The sequence below is a fragment of the Hylobates moloch genome, unplaced genomic scaffold (assembly GCF_009828535.3).
Source record: "Hylobates moloch isolate HMO894 unplaced genomic scaffold, HMol_V3 SCAFFOLD_9, whole genome shotgun sequence".
Lineage (NCBI taxonomy): Eukaryota > Metazoa > Chordata > Mammalia > Primates > Hylobatidae > Hylobates > Hylobates moloch.
The window spans coordinates 8,990,065-9,004,945 of NW_026652284.1; the positions used below are offsets into that span (position 1 = coordinate 8,990,065).

Below are 14,881 nucleotides of genomic sequence, written 5' to 3' on the forward strand. Positions count from 1 at the left end.
GGGCAGTTCCAAAATTACCTGAGAGCCGTTATCTGCACCTTTTCACTCACTGTGCACTCACACCTCCCTCACCTCCCCATAGCTTGTCACCCCTCCCTGCAGAACCTCCAAACCCCGCTTCCAATTCTATAAAAACTTCAATCATCTAGGCCGGGTGCGGTGGCTCACGCCTGTAATCCCAGCACTTTGGGAGGCCGAGGCCGGCGGATCACGAGGTCAGGAGATCGAGACCATCCCGGCTAACACGGTGAAACCCCGTCTCTACTAAAAATACAAAAAATTAGCGGGACATGGTGGCGGGCACCTGTAGTCCCAGCTACTCGGGAGGCTGAGGCAGGAGAATGGCCAGAACCCAGGAGGCAGAGCTTGCAGTGAGCCGGGATGGCACCACTGCACTCCAGCCTGGGTGACAGAGCAAGACTCCTTCTCAAAAAAGAAAAAAAAAAACTTCAATCATCTGACCCTTTTGCAAGCTTTTTTTTTTTTTTGAGACAGAGTCTTGCTCTGTCACCCAGGCTGGAGTGCAGTGGCGCCATCTCGGCTCACTGCAACCTCTGCTTTCTGGGCTCAAGTGATCCTCCTGCCTCAGCCTCAGGAGGAGCTGGGACTACAGGTGCCCACCACCATGCCCTGCTAGTTTTTGTGGAGATGGGATTTTGCCATGTTGCCCAGGCTGGTCTCAAACTCCTGGGCTCAAGCCATCTGCACACCTTGTCCTCCCAAAGCATCGGGATTATAAGCATGAGCCATCGCCTCCGGCCTGGGATTAGGATTTGGACGTATCTTTTTGGAGGCCACCATTCAACTCACTACATGTGGGAAATGGTTTCTTCTAATCCTAAAACTTCTCCCTGTCCTGCATGTACACTTTTTCATCCTTGTCTTTCTGTCCTGGGAAACAGTAACCATCTCTATTCCTTCTCATAGAGGATTTTGGGGATTCACATGGGGTTGCTCCTCACTCTAGGTGCTTTTCAAGATAGAGGGCTAACTACCGAGAGTGGGTATTTATCTAGAGAGATAGAGGCTTTTGGAGCGGGAGCACCCTGGGTAGTGGTGGACGGGGCAGGGCCAAGCTCCATCCTGCTGAGCACCCCCGAGAGGGTAACCTATTTGCAAAGCTTTTACTCGTCTCTCAACCACTTTTGCTAAAACGTCTATTTTTAGCCTCACAACTTCTCTGAAGTTGGAGTAACAAACGTCATTTTTGCAGAACAAACAGACTGAAGCGTTGGGGGCAGGGCTGCATTTCAGGGCCCCCAGAAGGGGAGGCTGAGGCCCCGCCCCACCAAGGACAGACTTTCCAGGGCAGGGCTGGGAGAATAAGGCCTCGCTTTCCGGAGTTTTGCGCCTCCCTCGTCTGGGGCTCTGCCTCTGCCTGCCCCTCAACCTCAACCGTTGTCTTCAGGGTTTTTGTTTGCTTTTTTGAGACAGAGTCTCGCTCTGTCATCCAGGCTGGAGTGCAGTGGCGCGATCTTGGCTCACTGCAACCTCTGCCTCCCAGGTTCAAGTGATTCTTGTGCCTCAGCCTCCCGAGTAGCTGGGATTACAGGCACCCACCAGTATGCTTGGCTAATTTTTTTGAATTTGTTTTTATTTTTAGTGGAGACGAGGGCTCACTATATTTCCTAGGCTAGTCTTGAACTCCTCAGTTTAGACAATCCTCCTGCCTCACTCTCCCAAAGTGCTAGGATTACAGGTGGGAGCCACCGTGGCTGACCTCCTTTCTTTCTTTCGTTGCTCAAGTTGTTCTAGCTTTGGCCACTGGAAGCTTTTTCAGTTCATCGCTGTGACCCCCTAGATATGCACCCATCATTGTGGTGTTTTGTTTGGAAGCACTTCTTTTCTTTCTGGAACTTTAAGATGCTCCAGTTTCGTCTGTCAGTTTCTTGCCCTCATCCTAGAATTGCCAATTTTCCCAGGGAGCCCTGGTTCCTTTTGTGGAGGAAAATGGTATCAGAAACCAAGATCCAGGCCAGGCATGGTGGCTCACACCTGTAATCCCAGCACTTTGGGAGGCCGAGGCAGGTGGATCACCTGAGGTCAGGAGTTCAAGACCAGCCTGACCAACATGGTAAAACCCCATCTCTACTAAAAATACAAAAATTAGCTGGGCGTGGTGGTGGGCGCCTGTAATCCCAGCTACTTGGGAGGCCGAGGCAGGAGAATCACTTGAACCAGGGAGGCAGAAGTTGCAGTGAGCCGAGACTGTGCCATTGTACTACAGCCTGGGCAAGAAGAGCAAAACTCTGTCTCAAAAAAAGAAAAAAAAAAACAAAAATCAAGATGCTGGTGTGCTGGTGCATTCTTCATGCTCCTGGGGTGTTGTTGCTTCTAGGTCTTTCCATTTGACTGAGCAAGGAAATGTATGTGTGTCTATTGCAGGCTTTTTCACATGTGAATCACAGTCCCGCCACTCCCCGGCTCAGCCTGGAACCTTCCCTCTGCTTTTCAGTGCTCTTTTGGTCAAATCCCAAATCCTCAGCTGCCCCCTCCTGGATCCTCCTTGCTATCTGCACCCAACTTGGGCCTCCCTGCCTCCAGCATGCCACCACTGCCCAGGGCTTTTGCACCATTTCTTCCCAAAGCCTGCGATGCTCTGGCCTTCGAGACCCACGCGGCTTCTCCCCCATCAGCTCACCCAGGTCCATGCTCAGCTCCGGTGTCCTGACCTCAGGGAGGCCTTCCTACCTCTGTAGTCCCCCTTCCCCTGTCTCTCCCCTCCTATCTTACATTTCTTTGCAGCACAACACTGTATCTTATTTTTATTCTTCTTAGTTTCTCTTCCTTACTGAGTATAAACTCCAGGGGGTTGCGGGGGCAGCAGCCCTGGGGCTTGTCCAGTGCTGCATCTCCAGAGCCCAACCGTAACAGGCACAGCTTGCTGCAAGATACACACTTGCTGAATGAATCAGTGTTGCAAAGCCCGGGTCACCTCCAGTGTATGGAGGGCATGAGGTTGAATCCAGGTGCCTGACCCCAAACTCTGCTGCTCCCCCACTTCCTCCACCGCCTCTTGAACTTTGTATCAGAAGCAGGACTACGGATTCATTGAACCCTCCCCCAGCCCTGGGTCGGAAGGTACATTATTGTTCCCTTGTGCCAGATGGGGAAACTGAGGCAGAAGTGACCCCTTCAAGGTCACACAGCCGACAGATGGTGGGGCAGGGATGTGAACCCTAGGTAGCCTGGGTTTTGAGTATGCGTTTTTTTGTTTTTTTTTTTTTTTTTTTTTTTTGAGACAGAGTCTAGCTCTGTCACCCAGGCTGGAATGCAGTGACACGATCTCGGCTCACTGCAAGCTCCGCCTCCCAGGTTCACGCCATTCTCCTGCCTCAGCCTCCTGAGTAGCTGGGACTACAGGCGCCCGCCACCACGCCCGGCTAATTTTTTGTATTTTTAGTAGAGACGGGGTTTCACCATGTTAGCCAGGATAGTCTCGATCTCCTGACCTCGTGATCCGCCCGCCTCGGCCTCCCAAAGTGCTGGGATTACAGGCGTGAGCCACCGCGCCCGGCCGCCCAGCTAATTTTTGTATTTTTAGTGGAGACAGGGTGTCACCATGTTGCCCAGGCTGGTCTCGAACTCCTGACTTCAGGTGATCCACTTGCCTCGGCCTCCCAAAGTGCTGGGATTACAGGCGTGAGCCACCATGCCCAGACTCTGTTCTATTTTTTTAAAACTTGGCAGGGCGTGATGGCTCACACCTGTAATCCCAGCACTTTGGGAGGCCGAGGTGGGTGGATCACGAGGTCAGGAGATCGAGACCATCCTGGCTAACACGGTGAAACCCCGTCTCTACCAAAAATACAAAAAATTAGCCAGGCGCAGTGGCGGGTGGCTGTAGTCCCAGCTACTCAGGAGGCTGAGGTAGGAGAATGGCATGAACCCAGGAGGCAGAGCTTGCAGTGAGCTGAGATAGTGCCACTGCACTCCAGCCTGGGCAAAAGAGTGAGACTCTGTCTCAAAAAAAAAAAAAACTTGACCCACTGAATGGTTCTCCAGCACACTAGCGTGTCACAACCTGCTGTTGCTGCTATTGAAAAATGCTCTTGGCCAGGCACGGTGGCTCATGCCTATCATCCCAGCACATTGGGAGGCCAAGGAAGGCGGATCACTTGAGCCTAGGAGTTCAACACCAGCCTAGGCAACATAGCAAGACCTCATCTCCAAAAATAAAAAAATTAGCCAGGGGTGGTGGCACATACCTGTGGTCCCAGCTACTTGGGAGGCTGTGGTGGGAGGAGGATTGCTGAAGCCAATAGGTCAAGCCATGGTCACACCACTGCACTCCAGCCTGGGGAACAAAATCCTGTCTCAAAGAAAAGAAAAGAAAGAGAAAGGAAGAAAAGAAAGAGAAAGAAGGAAAGGCCGGGCATGGTAGCTCATGCCTGTAATCCCAGCACTTTGGGAGGCCAAGACAGGAGGATCACTGGAGGTCAGGAGTTCGAGACCAGCCTGGTCAACATGGCGAAACCCTATCTCTACTAAATATACAAAAAATTAGCTGGGATTACAGGTGCTTGACACCACACCCAGCTACTTGAGAGGCTGAGGCAGGAATTGCTTGAATCTGGGAGGTGGAGGTTGCAGTAAGCTAAGATCACGCAACTGCACTCCAGCCTGGGCGACAGAGTGAGACTCCATCTGAAGAAAGACAGAAAGTGAGAGAGAGAGAGGGGGAAAGGAAGGAAGGGAGGGATGGAGAGAAGGAGGGAAGGAAGGGAGGGAGGGAGGGAAGGAAGGGAAGAAAAAAAAAAAAAAAAAAACTCTTCTAGAGCAGAAACATCCAATCCTGCAAAGCCCAAAGATGCCGTTCTAGAATATAACTAAGATAGCTCAAAAACTCACATTTTCTGAGGGTGCCCTCTGTGTCAAGTACAGTTATAAGCATTTTATATATATTAATTCATTTAATCCCAACAGCGGTTCTGAAAGTTGAGCACCATTATTAGCATCCCCAGGCTACAGATGAGGAAGCAGAGGCGCAGAGAGGTAAAGTCGCCTAAGGTCACGCAGCTCCACAGTGGTGGGGCCAGGCAGTTTGGTTCCAAAGAAGGTGCTCTTAACCCCTAAGCTTCACTATACTTTTCCTGGCCAAAGCAAAAGGGTAAAGACTTGAGCTGGGTAGTTTCTGCCTCACCTGGAAGGAAAAGACCCACACCCAGCAAAGTGGGCTTCCTGCCAGGATGGGGCATGGAGGCAGGTGTCTGGAGTACCTTGTGCAGGGGCTGGAGAAGTGGGCTTCTCACACTTGCAGCCCCCACTACCTGGGTGCTCAGAGTGGCTGCCCTGCGATAACCCTTCTTGTGGGCACGCGTGGGTGGTGGTTGGTGAAGCCACTCCGGGTTGAGCAGAACAAAAATGTTTGCAGCATTTGTGAGTTGCTTGGCTTTTGGAGGGGAAGTTCTGCAGGGACGTTCTGCAGGAGAGGGTTACGGGAAAGAAGAAAGCCTGGGATGGAGTGGTGGCTCACGCCTGGAATTCCAGCACTTTGGGGCCTGAGTCAGACGGATCACCTGAGGTCAGGAGTTTGAGACCAGCCTGGCCAACATGGTGAAACCCTGTCTCTACTAAAAATACAAAATTAGCTGGGCATGGTGGCAGGTGCCTGTAGGTAGTCCCAGCCACTTGGGAGGCTGAGGCAGGAGAATCGCTTGAACCCAGGAAGCGGAGGTTGCAGTGAGCCGAGATCTCACCACTGCATTCCAGCCTGGATGACGAGGAAGACTCCGTCTCAAATAAATAAATAAATATAAATTTAACCTTCGAGAACAGCCATCATCATTCTTCAAGTTCCTGATAGAATCACCCGCTGCCTTCCTCTATGCAGTTTCTGAGCTCTCTAGCTTTATTTTTAACTGTTGTCATGTGTGCCTTGGAGGAAGCTACCTCAAGTTCCCTTTGAATTGTTAAAAAAAAAATGAACTAGTTGCAGTGGAGAATGGACAGCAATCCTAGAAGAAAAATGGCCCCTTAGCTGCAGGAAAGTCAACCAACATGCATTATTTACATCAGCTCTGGGGCCTTCCGCTCCTTTCTCAGGAAATTAATACTGATTGGGAAATACTTTTGCCCCATTTGATGGAAGAGAAAAGAAGTGTTAGTCATTAAAGGGTGGGGCTGGTCAGTGGAGAACAGGCTTGGATGGGCAGAAGCACACTGCAGGCCCTTCCGCAGAGCTTGCCCAGACCTCCAGGCCTATTTTTCTTTTCTTTTCTTTCTTTTTTTTTTTTGAGATGGAGTCTTGTTCTGTCACCCAGGCTGGAGTGCAGTGGCGCAAGCTCGGCTCACTGCCACCTCCACCTCCTGGGTTCAAGTGATTCTCCTGCCTCAACCGGTAGCTGGGATTACAGGCACCCACCACCACACCTGGTTAATTATTGTATTTTAGTAGAGATGAGGTTTCACCTGTTGGCCAGTCTAGTCGCGAACTCCTGACCTCAGGTGATCCACCTGCCTCAGCCTCCCAAAGTGCTGGGATTACAGGCGTGAGCCACTGCTTGCCCAGCTTGAATGTTAAATTTAGCTTAAGCTTCCTAGCACACCAAGCAAAAGAGAGGGTCATGGTTTCAAAAAGGAAGTGTATCAGGTTTTCAGGAAAGTTAAACTTCTATTTTTTTTTTTTTTTTTTTTTTTGAGATGAAGCTTCGCCCTTGTTGCTCAGGCTGCAGTGCAATGGCATGATCTCGGCTCACTGAGGCAATTCTCCTGCCTCAGTCTCCCAAGTAGCTGGGATTACAAGTGCCCGCCATCAGGAATGGCTAATTTTTTTTTTTTTTTTTTTTTGAGACAGAGTTTCGCTCTTGTTGCCCAGGCTGGAGTGCAATGGCATGATCTTGGCTCACTGCACCTCTACTTCCCGAGTTTAAGCAATTCTCCTGCCTCAGCCTCCTGAGTAGCTGGGATTACAGGTGCCCGTCACCACGCCCAGCTAATTTTTTGTATTTTTAGTAGAGATGGGGTTTCACCGTTGGCCAGCCTGGTTGTGAACTCCTGACCTCAGGTGATCCACCTGCCTAGGCCTCCCAAAGTGCTGGGATTATAGTCATGACACCATGCCTGGCCATATTTTTATTTTTTATTTTTTATTTTATTTTTAGTAGAGATGGGGTTTTGCCATGTTGGCCAGGCTGGTCTCGAACCCCTGGCCTTAGGTGATTCACCCACCTCAGTCTCCCAAAGTGCTGGGATTACAGGCGGGAGCCACCGCAGCTGGCCGAAAGTGAAACTTCTTAGGACGGAGGCCTAACGAGACCCATGGCATGGTGAAAGTAGTAAGGATCTGGAAGAAGTTATTATAATAGATATTTATAGACTGTGTGGCCCCGAAAAAGGACTCAACTTTCCTGAGCCTCAGTTTTCTCATCCGTAAATTGGGGATCAGATTTACGTTGCTGGGCAGTTGTGCGTATCAGGAAGAATATATAACTTCTCCTCAGCCCCAGTAAGTTCATAGTTGGGACAGCCTGCTGTAACAACAGACAGATTCACATGAAAACCAAGCCAGTTTATTAACACATGCAGTGCACACCACGAGGCAGAAACCTCAATGAAAGATGACCCGAAGCAGTGGCTCAGAATTCTGGCTTACCCAGAATCTTTGACAAAGAAGAATGAATTTTCAAGAAGTGACAAGACAAGGGAAAGCAGTTTTAGGCTTCCAGAGGTGGGAAACTGTGGGAAGGTAAACATATGGGAGAAAAGGAATGGAGGAAGGTTTGTTTGTAGACTCTTCTGGTGCCTCCCAGCTGATAAGCGTTGTCTCCAGTAAAGTAGAAGTTATGTCCTGTATTTAGGCATGTGAAAAGTCAAGACTGAGCCACGGGTGGTGGCTCACGCCTGTGGTCCCAGCACTTTGGGAGGCTGAGGCGGGTGGATCACCTGAGGTCAGGAGTTGGAGACCAGCCTGGCCAACATGGTGAAACCCTATCTCTACTAAAAATACAAAAATTAGGGCCGGGCTTGGTGGCTCACGCCTTTAGTCCCAGCTACTCAGGAGGCTGAGGCAGGAGAATCGCTTGAACCCAGGAGACGGAGGTTGCAGTGAACCAAGATCATGCCACTGCACCCCAGCCTGGGAGACTCCATCTCAAAAAAAAAAAAAAAATTAGCTGGGCATGGTGGCGGGCACCTGTAGTCCCAGCTACTTGGGAGGCTGAGGTAGGAGAATTGCTTGAACACGGGAGGTGAGGGTTGCAGTGAGATCGTATCATTGCACTCCAGCCTGGGTTACAAAAGCAAGACTCCGTCTAAAAAAAAAAAAGTCAAGACTGGCAGGGCATGATGATTCACAGCTGTAATCCCAACACTTTGGGAGGCTGAGGCTGGCAGATTGCTTGAGTCCAGGAGTTTGAGACCAGCCTGGGTGACATGACAAAACCCTGTCTCTACAAAAAAATTAGCCCATGCCTGTAGTCCCAGCTACTTGGGAGGCTGAGATGGAAGGGTCACTTGGGCCTGGGAGACAGAGGTTGCAGTGAGTTGAGACTGCACCACCACACTCCAGCCTGGGTGACAGAGTGAGACCCTGTCTCAAAATAATAATAAAACAATAATCATCTTTTAAAAGTCAAGATTACAACAAATCTAGTTTACAGATCTTAACTTTTATTCATGATTCTACTTCTTATTATTAGAGACATGGTCTCACTTTGTCACCCAGGCTGGATTGCAGAGGTGAGATCACAGCTCACTGCAACCTTGAATTTCTGGGCTCAAGGGATCCTCCTTCTACCTCAGCCCCACAAGTAGCTAAAACTACAGGCACATACCACCATGCCTGGCTAATGTTTTATTTTTTGTAAAGATGAGGTCTCACTATGTTGCTCAGGCTGGTCTTGATCCTCTAGCCTCAGCCTCCCAAAGCGTCGGATTTCCAGGTGTGAGTCATCCTGGCCTACTAATCAGTCTAAAATTGGGAGTCCCTCAGAACCAGGACAGGTTCAAAGGGCTTCAGCCAGTAACACAGTCAGAGTGTTTATGGATGGAAAACAGAAGTAAGCTATAGAGCTTAATTGGTTACAGTGTTTGCTTTGTTTGAATCAGTTGGCCACCTAAGATCTACTAGAGCTCAGCTGCTGGTAACTGACAAAAACTCAGCTATTTGCTACATGTATATACTCTTAAGTTAATTAGTTTCATTTAGCATGAATGACTCCATATTGGTTTGGTCTGTTGGACCCGGTACAGGGGTCTTGTCCCAATCAATGGCCTCCTGCAAATTTTATTTAACAGGCAGAAAGGGGGAGAGGATAGAAAGATCTCTTCATCTGCTTGCTACTTCTTAATTGCCTTAAGCTCAAAAATATTTATGTCAAAGAGGTGTATTTTGGGGGGACATATTCTGGTTTCCTTCACAGGGATCAAAGAGAACAATATGTAAGGCACATCTTAGCGCTTGACAACTTGGCATGCCTCCATTCTCCCGGCAGCGTCTTGCATAGTAAAAAGCATGATTTGAATTGCTGTCAGCAAATACATATTCAATGAAGAATTCCTTTGGAAGATGCAAAACCATTCGTCATCTGGCTGTTTCTTGAAACAAACTCTGAAGACCAGAGGGCAGCATTGAAAGTGCAGCCTAGCCAAAGCATGGTTAGGGCCAGGTGTTAGGAAACCTCAGGACAGGCTGCTCACTTGGCCGTCAGAGTTCCTTCTGAACCCTCCATTTCTCTTCTGGCTCTTGGCATCCTTGAAGCAGGCTAGAGACTGCTGCTAAGGCCCAGTGATCTGAGCCTGGGGTAGGCATGAGGCTGTGAGCCTCAGATGCTCCACTAGGAAGGATATTAGTGTGCATTCCTGGGGACAGGCCCAGTGTTCCTTCCAAAAGGGACCTGTGGTCTTTCCTGGCTCCTCTGCAAGTGTCCACTGGAGAATACAGAATCTGCAGCCTGCCTCTTAGAAAACCTGGACCATGGCCGGGCACGGTGGCTCACGCTTGTAATCCCAGCACCTTGGGAGGCTGAGGCGGGCGGATCACGAGGTCAGGAGATCGAGACCACAGTGAAACCCCGTCTCTACTAAAAAATACAAAAAAATTAGCCGGGCGTGGTGGCGGGTGCTTGTAGTCCCAGCTACTCGGAGAGGCTGAGGCAGGAGAATGGCGTGAACCCGGGAGGCAGAGCTTGCAGTGAGCCGAGATCGCGCCACCGCACTCCAGCCTGGGTGACAGAGCGAGACTCCGTCTCAAAAAAAAAAAAAAAAAAAAAAAAAAAATTAACCAGCCATGGTGGCACGCACCTGCAGTCCCAGCTACTTGGGAGGCTGAGGCTCGAGAATCGCTTGAACCTGGGAGGCCAAGGTTGCAGTGAGCCGAGATCATGCCGCTGTACTCCAGCCTGGGTGACACAGCAAGACCCTGTCTCAAAAAACTAAAAAAACAAAAAAACAAAAAACCAAAAAAACTGGGACAATTTAGGAAGCCACTCCATCTTACCCAAGCCCTCTCCCATTTCCTGGCTGGAATAATGGCCTCTGGGCCTCTCTCTCCCTTTTTTTTCTTTTTTTTTTCAAGGCAGACTCTCACTCTGTCACCCAGGCTGGAGTGCAGTGGCACAGTTATGGCTCACTGCAGCCTCAACCTCCAGGGCTCAGGTGATCCTCCCACTTCAGCCTCCCGAGAATCTGGAACTACAGGTGCACACCACTAAACCTGGCTAATTTTTTCTATTTTTTTTTGCAGAGATTGGGTTTTGCCATATCATCCAGGCTGGTATCAAACTCCTGGCCTCAAGCGATCCTCCAGCCTCATCCTCCCAAAGTGCTGGGACTACAAGCGTGAGCCATCATGCCTGGCCTGGGCCTCTGCTTGTTGCAGCCTCTGGAGCCAGCACGGGGCCCAAGGTGGTCCTGAGAGGCCCAGGCATCTCTTGGGTAGAAAAAGTCCTTCTCTAAGCCTCAGATCCCTCATCAGTCCAAGGGACCAATAACAGCTCCTTTACCTCCCAGGCTGGATTGAAGAGGGTCCTTTAAGCCATTGTTTCACTAAACAATTGACTGGCTCACCCTTCACCCTATCCTGGAAGGGTATGAAGCCACTGTTGTAATCTCAGGGGTGGGCTCACCCACCACCCCCATGCTCTTGGTCCACCAAAGCCTGGAGGTCGCTGTTGTCAACCCAGGGCTGAGCAAGGAGGGACTTAGGCCCTGGGCTGTCTCCCCCAGCCTCTCACTCATGCCTGCTGTAGGGGAGGAGAAAGTGGCCTCCCTCTAACCTCTAAATTCCTTGGCTGGGCTACACATTAAATTTACATAAGACAGATTAACAAGTGAAAAACCATGTGTAACTACGACCTATGCATGGGAATCCCACAAAATACGAGACCGGATGAAGGGTCAGATGAATAAAGCTCATATAACATCCTACAAGGGACAGGAAACATTCCTTCAGAAAGGAATAGGGGCTTGGGTCAGGTGTGGCGGTTCACGCCTGTAATCCCAGCACTTTGGGAGGCTGAGGCGGGTGGATCACGAGGTCAGGAGTTCAAGACCATCTTGGCCAACATGGTGAATATCTGTCTCTACGAAAAATGCAAAAATTAGCTGGGCATGGTGGCACGCACCTGTAATCCCAGCTACTCAGGAGGCTGAGGCAGGAGAATCGCTTGAACCCAGGAGGCGGTGGCTGTGGTGAGCCAAGATTGTGCCACTGCACTCCAGCCTGGGCAACAGAACGAGACTCCTCAAAACAAACAAACAAAACAAAAAACCAACAAAAAACAAGCAAACAGAAAAACACGAAAATCAGCTGAGTGTCGTGGTGTGTGCCTGTAATCCCAGCTACTTGGGGGCTGAGGCAGGAGAATTGCTTGAACCCAGGAAGCAGAGGTTGCAGTGAGCCGAGATGGTGCCACTGCATTCCAGCCTGGACAACAGAGCAAAACTCTGTCTCAAAAAAAAAAAAAGAAAAGAAAAGAAAAAAAGAATAGAGGCTTGGGATCCTGGGGAGGTGGTATACAAGTTAAGGGAGAGTGAGGGGAGAGAGGGTAAGGTGAATGAAGCTTGTCTTCTTATGCAGATAAAATTTCTCAGGTAAGAAAAGTTAGCTCACGGCCGGGCGCGGTGGCTCACGCTTGTAATCCCAGCACTTTGGGAGGCCGAGGCGGGCGGATCATGAGGTCAGGAGATCGAGACTACAGTGAAACCCCGTCTCTACTAAAAATACAAAAAAGAAATTAGCCGGGCGTGGTGGCGGGCGCCTGTAGTCCCAGCTACTCGGAGAGGCTGAGGCAGGAGAATGGCGTGAACCCGGGAGGCGGAGCTTGCAGTGAGCCGAGACTGAGCCACTGCACTCCAGCCTGGGCGACAGAGCGAAACTCCGTCTCAAAAAAAAAAAAAAAAAGTTAGCTCTGAGCAGCCTTCCTCCTGATACTAATACTTTACCAATGGAGATTTTCCTTTTCTTTTCTGTTTTTGAGACAGGGTCTCACTTTGTTTCCCAGGCTGGAGTGCAGTGGTGCAATCATGGATCACTGCAGCCTCCATTTTCCCGGCTCAAGCCATCCTCCCAACTCAGCCTCCCGAGTAGCCGGGACTACAAAGTGTGCACCACCACGACTGGCTAATTTTTAAATTTTTTGTAGAGACGAGGGTTTCCCTATGTTGCCCAGGCTTGCCCAAATTCCTGGGCTCAAGTGATCCTCCCGCCTCGGCCTCCCAAATTGCTAGGATTGCAGGAGGGAGCCACAGTGCCAGGCCTGGAGATTTTCTTTATAGATATAAATCATTTTACAAAAGGACAGCTTTTCAGAGCTACTCCTTTACCTGCAGTTTCTAAGAATAATCCTTTCAGAATATGGCGAAGAAGTATATTTTGGGGTGGCACATGCTGGTCTCCCACAGTCATATTTTGGGTGTGTCTCCTGAGCCCCAACACTGGTCACCTCGCAGTGGCGCTTGGGGTCCCTGGGTGCCTAGAGCTGCGGGTTACCCCCTCTCCCTCTCCTGCTCTCAGCCTTTCTCCCGCTGCTGTTGAAATTCTTTCCTGCGTGAAGGCAAAGCGCTTAAAGAAGCTTAGGACCTTTATTTGGTTGTTTTCCTTTGCATAAAAAGAAAGCTTGTTTTGTAGAAGGGCAAGGTGCAGCTTCCAGAGGCACCTGGGATGATGCCCCTCTAGCGGTAGGCGAGCTAGGGGGTGTGGGCGGCGGGGGAAGGCGAGGCCCTGGGGGACCTGTTGTTTTTCCTGTTGCAAGTGAAAAGGAAACAAAGTGGGAAGTGGAGTGTGCGGGCTGGCGGCAGGCGGGGCGCCCCGCCGCGCCCCGCCTCCCTCCCTCGAGGCTCACTCGCGCCCAGCACCGTCGCTCCGAGCGGCCGCGAGCAGAGCCTCCCATCCCTGCCAGCTGCGCCGGGACGGTAAGCGATCGCCGCTGGCTGCGTCAGGGGAGGTGGGAAGAGGACCGTGGCCAGGGGCTTTGGGAGCTGCGGCTGCGCTCGGGGGCGCGGGGCTGGCTGGCGGGCGTCTCTCCGGCACACACAGCCCGTGCGCCCTGGCCCTGGGCGCCTCCCCGCGTCTAGCGAGCCGGGCCTTGGGAGCCCAGGGGGCCGGGCTGCTGGGACCTGGGCGGGGGCTGCCCTAGAGGCCCGGGGCCGTCCCCCGTGGGCCCGCCGAGAGGGGCGTGCGCAGCTCCCCGGCGCCTGCACTGCGCGCCTTGCCCGACTGCGGGGTTTCGGCTGCGCTCACAGCTGCGGTGCGGCCTCCCGTGCGCCGGCCAAGGCGCGAGGATACTGGAAGCGTTCAGCGCGTGCGCCCGCTCCGAGCGCTGACTAGAGGACCAGGGGCCTCCTCTGTACCGCAGCGGGGTCCACAGAGAGCGCGCTGGCGATGTCGCCCGAGTGCCCTGGCGCGGAGAGAGGGCTGCGCACAGTTCGCCGGCGCCCGGGTCCTGTACACCCTTCCCAGCCTGGGCAAGTGGGGAGCGGGGCTGCAGAAGGGCCGGGGTGGAAGTTTCCGGGGCTTCCTCCCGGCTCGTGGACCCGCGCCCCGCCTCCCGCCTCCCGCCTCCCCGTCCCGGGCCGCCCGCGTTGCTCGCCGCGTTTGCTGCAGCGGCGCAGGCGAGATCAGCTCCGGATCTGCGGCCGAGCCGGGGTTACGCCGGCAAAACCGCCCCCAGCTTTGCATTTCCGGACTTTTTTTAAATACTCTTACCCGTAATTCAGCCTGAATGAGGCTTTTTAAAAAAATCGAGTTTCCTGTTTTTATTTAGACTTCCTCATCTGCACCTCCTCCTTTGAGATAGAGAAGAGGGGAACTGGGACTACCTTTCGCGGGCACCAGGATGGGGGCGTTGCAGGGCGGGGAGACGGGGGTCCAGAGAACCGGGGAAGGGCCACTGGGAGGTCCCGAAAAGTGCGCTGTCGGTGGGGCGAGGGTGAAGCAGGTAGGGGTGAGATTTCCGGGGTTGCGGGTGGGGGGCGCCTTGGAGCGGCCAAGGTGCAGGGTCCTCGCGTGGCAGCTTTGGGATCTGCCCAGTTTGCGGATGGAGCGCGGGGCTGATCGGGCAGGTCTCACTTGTGCAGGTGTTCCCTGGAAGGCGGGACCTGCGGATCTTGAACCCCACCAGACTCCATCAAGGGGGCCTCTTCCCGCTGGTTCCTGAGAAGTCCTACCTCTGAGATGCTGGGCACAGCCGCGCGTGGATGTGGGGGGGTGTGCCGTGGGTTGGAGTGGGAGGGGGCTATGTTTCCTCTCTCAGGGCTCTCGGAGGGGAAGGTTTACTGCTCCCTAGGGACTTTGAAACCAAGGACTAACCCCCTGCTCTCTTCCAGGAGAGTGGGATACCGCCCGGGTGCCTGACGGTGCCTTGTTGTTCTTGTCAATTGAATGGTACCATCGGGACATTACTCGCCAAAGAACTGGTCGTTCTTACCTAGGTGATTTGAG

The 14,881-nt window shown here is 52.0% G+C and overlaps 1 protein-coding gene across 5 annotated transcripts in view; it reads left to right on the forward strand.

Annotated features, from left to right (window-relative positions):
* The first annotated feature begins 13,263 nt into the window (after positions 1-13,263).
* The window catches only part of PIK3CD (phosphatidylinositol-4,5-bisphosphate 3-kinase catalytic subunit delta), an 80,125-nt gene continuing 78,507 nt past the window's right edge, over positions 13,264-14,881 (forward strand). For 3 of the 5 annotated variants that reach the window (XM_032758834.2, XM_032758839.2, XM_032758841.2), the window contains exon 1: positions 13,264-13,353. The gene's annotated coding sequence lies outside the window, so the exon portion shown is untranslated. Of the gene's footprint in view, positions 13,354-14,360; positions 14,379-14,881 lie in introns of those variants that run through there. The other 2 variants (XM_032758837.2, XM_032758835.2) reach the window with 2 other exon arrangements.